Consider the following 10,710-nt stretch of genomic DNA (forward strand, 5'->3'; position numbering starts at 1 on the left):
TGTCTAAAACACAGATGTAGCTGTACCTCAGCCCTGTCAACTACCCCCTCAACTGGGGGCACGACCTCGACAAAGTCATCCAACTGGACCCACGGGGACTGGTGTCTCACCAAGAGTTTCCCTCTCTCAACAAGATTTTAATCCTCCGGAAGTACAGAGAGTCATTGTTGAACATTTCGTCCGAAATACTGACCTGAGTGTTCTTGCTTCTCTCCGTCTCAGCTCGTTTTCTGGCAGAATTCCAAAGCAAAGTAATGAAGTGGATTATGAGTCGTGGCGAACACAAATTGATTTGCTGCTTGCTGACCCAAATCTGTCTGCTCTACACATCACCAGACACATCATTGAGAGCCTGCTGACGCCCGCTGCCGACTCGGTCAAAGGCTTGGGCCCTGACACTCTGCCTGCTGCCATGTTACGTGTACTGGATTCAGCTTTTGGAACGGTACAAGATGGTGAGGAGTTGTACGTCCAATACCTGAGCATCTTGCAGAATCCAGTTCCGTTTTCAATGAGGAGTTTAAAGAACTGAAACTGAAACTGAAAAAGCAAATGCAACAGCCCCAGTGCCAGATGTCTGCCTTCTTGTCTGCACAGAAAAGTCCAGCACAGCCCAAACTAGCACCACGCCAGCCTAGTTGCCCTTTGCTCCAGTCTGTAGTCAAACCAAAGCCATGGTACTGCTCAACTGTGGTGAAGATGGCTGTATTTCCTCCTCCTGCACAAAGGCCACCAAGCCAAGTCTGGTCGAGCAAAAGAAAAAAACAGCTTCGCCAAAAACAGCAAACATGGACCAGCAAGAACACTCAGTTAAACTTAAAGCAGCTTATGTGATGGGACACTCAGGAGCTGCCACCACTGTCAGTCCCAAGAATCCGCACAGTTTACCAGCCCTGCCAAGAGGTCTTGTGGGAACAAAGAACACTGGGTAAATCCAAATCAAAGGGAACCACTTCAACTGTCTTCTCAATACTGGCTCCCAGGTCACTACGGTGACCTGAGTAATTCTGTGTATTACTGTTGTCATTTTGTTCATTTTTGTAGTAGTTTTGTGTGTTTTTGGAGTATTTTCTGTGTTTTTCTCGTCTTTTACTTTATTTTCCTGCAATTTTGTATTTTGTAATGTTTCTTGCTCTTGTTTTGTGTATTTTTCTGTCATTTTGTACATTTACTTTGGGGGCTGCATAAAATTAGACCACATTTTTCTGTTTAGCTTTCTTAATTTTGGTTTAGTTTCAAACCTTATGCTCTACGAAGGCGTCTCCTCTTTGACCGCAGCTGAGTGCTGCGTGACAAAAACAGTGTGTGTAACTCTGCCCCCTCCTCCCTTTGCTCAGCGTAGAGAGCGATAACACACATGTTGATCAGGAGCTGGCTCCCGTTGTTCACGTCTCAGAGCCGTTTCGTTAGCGACTGACGCATCATTATTATCCGAGTCATTTCTCTGAGTGAGCTATACATGGTGTGGCGTGTTAGCGTGTGAACAGGTTAAAATGCGTGTCTCACACCCAATGCGTAAGATTTGAGAGCTTTCCTACTACTGTCTTGCACACAGGTGACTTGCTTTGTCACTTAGTGAAGCTACAGGTGACACTTCCAGGCCCTAATTAGCTCAGTGACACAGTGGATGGTCTGTGCAGTGCAGTCCGTTACTCTTATAAAGGTGACTTTGTGTCATATTTGCTAAAGTTGTCACTATGTAAGGACAGCCTTACGTGAAACTAGTAGTTTGTGTGAAAAAAAAAGGCTCATTGAGTCGTGCCTGCAGCTCCTTCTGCCTTTGACAAATTGCCAGAATGCACCGCGACCGAGCAAAAAGAACCAATTAGAGCCAGGATCTTTTTTTTAGTGTATGGTCTGGAGGAGTAGGAGATGGAACTGGTGACTTTTCAGGTAATTCCTGCTGTTTGATTTACATTATGTTTGATTTGTAATTGTTACACTAGAACTCTGCAGTGCATGTGTTGTTCGTCTGCGCGCTACTCTCACTGCAGCCTCAGTGTGGGCTGCTGTGACACTGTGTTGTTGCTGCTGATAGATTGGTGTGTGCACATTGAGAGAGAAGTGCAGCATTAATATGCTTTTAACAGTGCATGTTATATTACTGTGATGTTGCTGTCGGGCTAATGTTAGCTTGTTAGCTCTTCTGAGGGAGGTACTTTGGAGGCAGGACAAGAGAGCAGCGGGGAGGGAGGGATCTGAAAGTTGCGGGCTGCACCTTTAAATAGTTGTGGATTAATGATGTGATTGACTTATTGATTTGACTAATCATTGCAGCTGTATAATTCCTATGATGAGATTAGGTTTTAAACAAATGTACTGCAGAGTGGAATACACATTAGAATGCCACCTTTTTTTTCATCTTCCTACACTGTTTGTTGCTTACAATTGCCTAATTTTGGCTAAAATTGTCTGGCCCTGATCATTGTGTCATTTCGTTTACTTGTGTATAGACCCATGCCACATGACCTCACAGGTCACGTGACATATACGGCCCTCCGCCATGATGGAAGTACAAGCCACCGTAGGAAACGTTTTAGCGAAGCAGAGAGCTCACAGCGATAGTAAACTTTTGTGCTGTGTTTGAGTGTTTTAACACGATGGGGACTGGAGTACACAAGTCTTTCTTCGGGAAGTTAAATTAAAACTAAATTAACTAAATTGTTTTATTTGCATTGATCCAAGTGTGCAGATCTATTTTTTATTCAAATTTATGTAATCCATAAAATGGTTCAGATTCTGAAAAACTAGCATTGCACATTCATATTTACAGATTAATTATGAAAAATTTGCCTTCTTACCCTGGATTTAACCACATGGAGTCCATTATGAATAAAAGCAGCTACTTCACAAATCCAGCCACAAACAAAATGGTTGTAAACTTCCAATCCCTTGAAACTTTTCATGTGGTCCATTGTCTATCAGCTAGATGTAAAGGTGAGGTAGAAAGGTAGTTCACAATGTCAGGATAAGTTACTCCCGGGAATTAAGAGACATCTTCATTCCATTTGTCAACAGGAACGTTGTCGGGGTCATTCCCACCGATCAGACCCAGTTTCTTCTTGTACTGACTTCTCTCAGCTTCTGAGTGTCAACATAATCTGTGGCCTCCAAACGGAGACGACCTTCGACAATTGTTTAGCACATGTGCTGCTTTCAACGGATAGGATCAAGAGGAAATCCTATGGTCAGAATGGAAAAGAAAAACATATGTGAGGTGTAGAGAAAGTGAGTGGGAATCCAATCTGACTACTATACTATACTAGTCAGTATTAAACTAAACTTCCAGTCCAGATTTAGCTCCAAGTCTGTGTCTTCTAGCAGCTTATACCCATGAAGAGCTCTTTTACCTTCTCTGCCATTGCTTTGTTAGTGTTGATGAGTCGCCTAAAGACAGATTTCCTTTTTGGACGATCTTTCTCAGGAACGCTCCTGTCCATGCTGAGCTTTGTATATAACAGATGTATTTTCTACTGAAGCAAATTCATTCTTCTCCCTTAGTTGTTTGAGTTGGAGTTCAAGGTTCTCTCGCTCTTTTGTGGCCTGAACGCATTGGGCTTGAATGTCATCGTCTTTAGTCTGCAGAAAGAGAAATAATTTAATAAAATCAAAAATGTATTTTTAATCAGTAATTTTTTTCAGGCTACACCACATGGGGTTCCTCTGTTGTGCACTGTTCTTAAAATCAACTCAGTTTTTACAGTGAATGTAAACATACTCCACCTGGTCTGCTCTGTCTGCCCCTTCTCTGCAGGAGGTTAAGGTCAACTGGGCCACGACGCCAACCAGCCAGAAGAAAGACACAAGCAGTAAGTACGAGTGCATCACAAAGGGTGGTTGGTGGTGGTGGGGAGGTGTGTAACGTGACGCACGACGACAAGTCCTACATATAGAAATAAGATGAGAGGTAAAATCCTGGTCGCAGTGTGAGGGAATTGACTGTTTTTAATCTTTCTCAGCTCACTTTCACGTCTTTGTTGGAGACCTCAGCCCAGAAATCACCACAGAAGACGTCAAAGCTGCCTTTGGTCCCTTTGGCAGGATATCGTAAGTGTCTGACTATAAGAAATACAAACAAGTGTGTTCCTCCATGTTCATTAGCCTCTGATGTTTCAGCGTGCTCCTCAGATTCATAAGGAATTCATTTTGTCCACAGAGACGCTTGTGTGGTGAAAGACATGGCCACAGGGAAATCAAGAGGCTACGGCTTTGTTTCCTTCTTTAACAAATGGGTACGTCCGCTTGTCTTGTTTTAAATATTACAGCGTGTGGCAGACAATGAAGAAAATAAAAACAAATTAAAGTTAGAAATGCCCCAAAAATGAGCAGAATCAGGCTGAAATGAAAATGATGAGCTTGGTTTTTTTTTTTAAAGCAGAGTAAATCTAAAGTTGTTTACAGAATAAATGATTTTGTAATGGGGAAAGACATTAAATCAGTCCTAAAAAAGTTCCCACGCTGTTTGTTCACCACCTTGTTTGCACAAGTGTTTGAAATGAGGACAATCTGCTGACACTTTGATTTACTGTATCAGCTGCTCTACACTTGAGATGCTATTAGCATTGGCCTCATGTTTGTCAAGGTTGACGTGTGGAGCAGTTAAGCAGGCCTCTTAAATCCCACGGTGCTACTGTAATGTTTACCAAAGCCGTCCACAACGCGTGGCTGAGGCTTCATTTAAGGTTGGACAAGCATTTTTATAGTTTTTATCATTTACGGTACTGATGTGGGACCAAGACTGACCTTTGTATATTCAGTTTGTTGTAATCAAGATCATTTTGCGTTTTTGTGGCATTTTGTGTATTTTGTTGTCTGTTCTTTTTATTTTTCCCTTATTTTGTGTGTTTTTGTGATTGTTTTTGTGTGTTGTTGGTATGATTAAAATGATTCTCTCTCTGTGTTTTTAGTGTCGTTTTCTATGTTTTTTATTTTGTTGTGATCTTGTGTATTTTACTCTCATTTGGTGTCTTTGTTTTCGTTTTGTGTGTTGCTGGTAATTGTAAGTATTTTAGTCTCTTAGTGTGTGTTTTTGGTGTCACTTTGTATTTTGTTGTTGTTTTGTCAGTTTTTTTATTATTCAGTTTAATTTTCTCTTATTTTGTGTGTTTTTGTTTTGTTTTTGTCGTTTTGTGAGTTGCTGGTAAAATTCAGTATAAAACCCCATATTTTTAATGCTCTTATTTGTTCATTTTCCTCTCTCTCTCTCTCAAGTACCCCCTGTAGTGCCATCGTGTACCCCATTTGAGAAACACTGTCCTAAATGAGTCTGAGCTGGCAGTATTTGACTGTTTTAAATTTCTGCCAGCTGAGAGCCAGAGGATTGTGCACTACTTTGTGTATATAAATATATATATATATATCTATATATACTGTATATATTCCGAAAACACAGTACAAACATCCCCATCTTCAAAAAGCTTTTGTTTGCATTCTTGTCTCAAACCTAGTGTTACTAACACTGTTTATGTTCTAACATTTCATTATATTCTCCTGCTGCTCACTGTGTTCCTCCAGGATGCAGAGAACGCCATTCAGCACGAGGGCGGTCAGTGGTTAGGAGGCAGACAGATTCGAACAAACTGGGCCACAAGAAAGCCACCTGCCCCCAAAACCACCTTTGAAAGTGAGCTCTCGCTGCTTTGCTAAATGCTTGGTTGATGTTGAGTTCTTGAGTTGGAGTATTAACAACATTGCTTTTGTTATTGGCTGCTAGGTAACTCTAAGCACCTTTCCTTTGATGAAGTAGTGAACCAGTCCAGCCCCAGTAACTGTACTGTGTATTGTGGAGGAGTAAGCTCAGGACTGACAGGTTCTACTCATACAGTGTGATGTGATTCTTGTATATAAATAGATGTAGATTTTAGATGAAAGAAAAGTTGTTTTCTGAAGGGTAAAAAAAAAACTGATTTAAAGTGACTTCAGTTGCCTAATGACATCTAAAAAACTATTAGAAGTTTCTGTGGTTTTTCATTTAAACCAGTTACCATTAAAGTAGAAATGTTTATAGCAGAGAAGGTGGGGTTAATTCCGATGCGCATAGGCTAATTAAATACATTTCTGCATGTAAACGCATTAAGGTAAATTAGGGATGTTGGTGTGTATACAATTCTAGATGACTGCCTGAAAATGCATTTTTTATTGATTTCTAAGTGATGTAATAATGTATCAGCAGCATTAGGGCTTGGTGGTATGTATGTATATCACTGTATTTTTCTAAATTCTAATGATTTTACGGTAAATTTTTAATTTTTTTTCATGTATAATCGGTGTTCACAGCATTTGTTTTACTGGTTGAGAATCAGAATCAGGTTTATTTTGTCGAGTATTTAAAAAAAAAAAAACAGCACATAGAATTTGACTTGATAGTCGGTGCACGGAACAAAAACACAAGCTAGCAGCAATGATGATAATAGTGATAAATATAAGGATAAGGGATAAATAAAGAATAGAGGATAAATATAAGAGAGTAGTAGATTGAGTTAATTCCACACTAGTAGTAATACGAGTTTGCAACAGCAGCCCAATGGCTCTTTGTCACGCTAGCTTACCTTTAGCATTAGCTTGATTTCTAGCTTTAAATGCTGCATACTCAGTGGTGTGGTGATTTGTTATGGTGAATAAGGTAGCGTTTTGTTTGCAGCTCCAACAGGACTTATTTCTTCATTATAGGAATTACAAATTGCAATCCTTTGCTCTCTTTTTTTTGTGTGCATTACCTCCAACATGCTAATCCAACCATGCCTCCTTGTCCGTGAGTGTTGTTCTCCAGGCACATGCTCACATGCAGCTTCAGAGCTTATAATTGTGTCTTTCTTATCCATTTCCACCGCAAATAACACCAGAGCGCTACTGTTTACATTCCTATTTAGAAGTGTAACTTTGAAAAGGTTCTGAACGTTCTGAAAGTTTTGTAATCAAATACAGCAGTATATTAAAAATTCCTATCATAACAAAAATTTATACCGCTATTCGGTATGAACCAGCTATACAGCTCAATCCTAAGCAGCATATCTTCATATAAATGTGTGATACTGCAATATAAAGCAACCAATAAATGATTAATGTCTGGGAGGGAAAAGCACAAACTGCGGCGCATTTAAAGCTACTTGCGGATACACACGCCTACATAAAGCTGCTCTGTTGTTAGACAATGGTGGCTCGGGAAAAAACTTGCACTGTTTGGAAATATTTTCCGCTAAAGAGTGACAAAGTTTAATGGAAACTGTGCAAAACTTTCAGGCTATAATTCAACAGCAGCTGGACGTCGGCATACATGCTAATCACAGTTAGCTTTGCATCCCACAGCTTTGTTTGGGAACAATGTCATGATGTCAGGTTAGAGAATATTTTTCTATCAACAAGTTTACTCATCTAAATGAAGAGACGACGGTGTGAGGTGTGCGCGCACGTGAAAAGTTGCGAGTGTATTTTTTTGGAGGTGTTTGTAAATCTGACGTATAATAATTACCTGCTAACGATTACATGGCAGCTCCGTTTGTATCATGAAGTAGTCAAAGCTTTACTTTGTATTCATTAACAGGAGGATTTTCCACACTTCTTTCATTCTCCATTTCCTTGTTGAATTCAAATGTAATGATTGAAAAATGTAATTTAGAGCTGAACATGATGTCTATGACTCCATGGATATGTTTTTCAATTTTCTGTCATTGTCTCCTTCCCACAGAGCAACTCATGAGGCAGACCTTTTCTCCTTTTGGACAAATCATGGAAGTGCGAGTATTGCCGGATAAAGGCTATTCATTTGTGAGGTATGACGAACACATTTATTTCATTTTTCTTTGAAAATTCATTTCGTGCTGCTTGCATAGAGGTGCACGTTTAGAAGCTCAATAAGTCCTGGAAAAATGATTTTTCCTTTGTTTGCAGAAAAAACATTTCTTACATGCCTCGTTTGTTTCCAGGTTTAACTCGCACGAGTCGGCAGCGCACGCCATCGTCTCTGTGAATGGCTCTTCAGTAGAGGGTCACATGGTCAAATGCTACTGGGGGAAAGAGACTGCAGATATGATGAGCTCCATGCCGCAGATGTCCATGCCACAGGTGAGGACATCGTCCACTGCTTTTTATTTCATACCAGCTCATAAACACTAACATTAGTCACTTTCACTCATTCTCAGCACAGCATCATCAGTAGAAGATTTATAGCCATTGATGTATTAACACTTAATTAAAACATTTATCTAACAGTGCTCTTTTAATATTCTCTAAGTAGTTTAATCACAATACCAGTGTTAATTTTGTGGCCCAAAAGTTTTCATCAGCTAATTTTTTATCAAGTGACAATAACTAGACTATGACCAATTTAAATAAATGTAGACGACTATATCTAACAGATTTAGTCAACAAAAACCTTAAAGGATCTAAATCATCCTATTTTAGACCTTCCAAAGTCAACTACAGCCACATATGGTTTAGTAGTGTGGAATGTTAGAAAAGGTTTGATCAAGTGATGTCACTCAAACAGAGAACAATAGTCAGCAACAGTAGGGATGAGAAAAACTGACCCATTTATTATTAATCAATTGGTTACATCATTTTTAACCTTCAACATAATATCTACAGTATTCTACAATTGAATAAAAATAAATAAAAGATGAATTGGGAAAAAAAAAAAATCAGAAAATCTGGAATTTTTAATCTGATATCCGATTCTCGTTTTCAGGCCAATATCGGACCGATATCGGATCGGGACACCCCTAAAAAACATTGCCATTGTTTAGCCTTAATGCTGAAATTGCGTTGATACAAAATTATTATTGTATTTTCAGCTGATTATAGAATGTGCTGATGAGAAATTTAGGTTTACGTACAATTTAGTAGAAACGAGCAGTGAACATTTTAGGGTAACTTAGTTCAGATGTTGATAATTGTGATGTCTTCTTTAAATCACACCTTTCTACCGAGCAGCAGAACAAGATGGGCTTCGCTCCGACTCAGCCTTACGGCCAGTGGGGCCAGTGGTACGGCAACGGGCCACAAATCGGTTAGTATGTAGCCAATGGTTGGCAGGTCCCCACCTACGGAGTGTACAGCCAGAACTGGAACCAGCAGGGTTTAAGTAAGTAGCACAATGTGCAAAGAGCTCCTCTTCCTCCACCATCACCCGAGTCTGACTGCTTTCAAGGCCCGGGCAGCAATTGCCATATCTGGCCACAAGAGGGAGCCATGTGACCTCTGTCCTCCATCCTCACCTCCACATCCTCCCTCTGCTCTTCAATGTTTGCTCATCCTGAGAAGATTGTGAGACGAGGACACAAAACAATCTGAACTGAAGCGGTCGGCTATACTTACGGTGTCTTTGACATGTGAAAGCTTTTCTGTCCAGATGTTTTTTGTATTAGAACACTTCCCAAAACTTGGAGAAAACCCTTTTTTGGATTTAAATTCTTGTTTAGTTTGAAGTCTTGACGCGACTAAACTCAGTTAACTGGGATGCTTGCTAAGGAGGGATTTGCTGTATGTAGACCTTTAAGGCTCATTCTGTTTGCTTTCATCTGTGTGAAATTATTTTTATTTACCACACCCCCAAAAAAAAAAAAAATTAATTTGGTTTAATAAAGGTTACTATTGATCTGTTTGTGAATGCCAGCAGAATGTCACACTTTATCTTTTGTTTTTAGATGATTCCTGTGCAGCACTGTGTGGCCTTCGTGTTTGTTGTGCAGTCATACTTTATTGATAAACAGCTGGTTTAAATGATTCAAACACACGTGCACACAGATGTGTGAGGCTGATGCAACCAAAGGAAGTCAAGTTAAGCCTGACTTGACTGGGAAATGGTCTGATACGGTGCCTGAAGTCAAGATTTGAGTCCACTAATTGATTAATGCATTAAATGCATGTTGGCTTAGAAGTAGTTACACCTTCAGGCTTTTTTAGTCTAGTTTGTAGTATCAGCAGATGTAATGTTTTTTAGATTAGAAAACACTTGCTTTGCTGTGTGTCTACTTGTCTCATGTAACCAATTGATAATTTCCCTCCCCATCGTCCCTAAAGGACATCTTCTGCTTTCAGTTTAATTCCTCTGTTGATTGCTAGCTTAATGTTTACTCAGCCCTTTTCACCCTTTAATAACTTCATTAGCCCTTTTTGTTCCTTCAACTTTTCCAGATCCCAGTTACTGTAATACACACCATTCTTCTTGCTCCCTTTCGCCTCGCCTCCTCTAACCTGCTGGCATTTTATCTTTCTCTATCTTTCCCTCCTTGTTTTTTTTTGCAGTCACTTACCGGCCAGTGCTGGGTGGACTGGCATGAGCGCCATCAGTAACGGTTGGGTTATGGAGCCTGCACAGGGATTGAATGGCACTATGCTTGCCAACCAGCCTGGCATGGGAGCCGCAGGATACCCAACGCACTGATAAACTGGGCAGGGTGGGAGACTTATGTCATCAATAAACCTCTTCTTATTCGCTGTGCGGTGCCACGCGGTTGCTGTGCAACACCTCCTCCATCTGCGGCAAGACTTTAAACTGGGATATGGAACCAGAGTTGACGTCTGTGGGATGTAAAATGGATGAAGGGAAAAAAGGGGGTTTCAGGTATCCAAGCAAGGGAGCAGCCATCTTACCCCCACATTTGGATTTTCAGCCTCCGCGGCAGGACTGATCACGAACCAGGGCTCGCACCATTTTTAAATCGACTGTAAATGAGCATAATCTGTAGACGAAACTTAGAAATCACTTTTTTT

The 10,710-nt window shown here is 40.3% G+C and overlaps 1 pseudogene; it reads left to right on the forward strand.

Annotated features, from left to right (window-relative positions):
* Positions 1 to 3,712: 3,712 nt before the first annotated feature.
* On the forward strand, positions 3,713 to 9,087 carry LOC114476346 (nucleolysin TIA-1-like; annotated as a pseudogene).
* The last annotated feature ends 1,623 nt before the right edge of the window (positions 9,088 to 10,710 follow it).

The sequence above is a fragment of the Gouania willdenowi genome, chromosome 15 (assembly GCF_900634775.1).
Source record: "Gouania willdenowi chromosome 15, fGouWil2.1, whole genome shotgun sequence".
In the NCBI taxonomy this organism is placed as follows: domain Eukaryota; kingdom Metazoa; phylum Chordata; class Actinopteri; order Blenniiformes; family Gobiesocidae; genus Gouania; species Gouania willdenowi.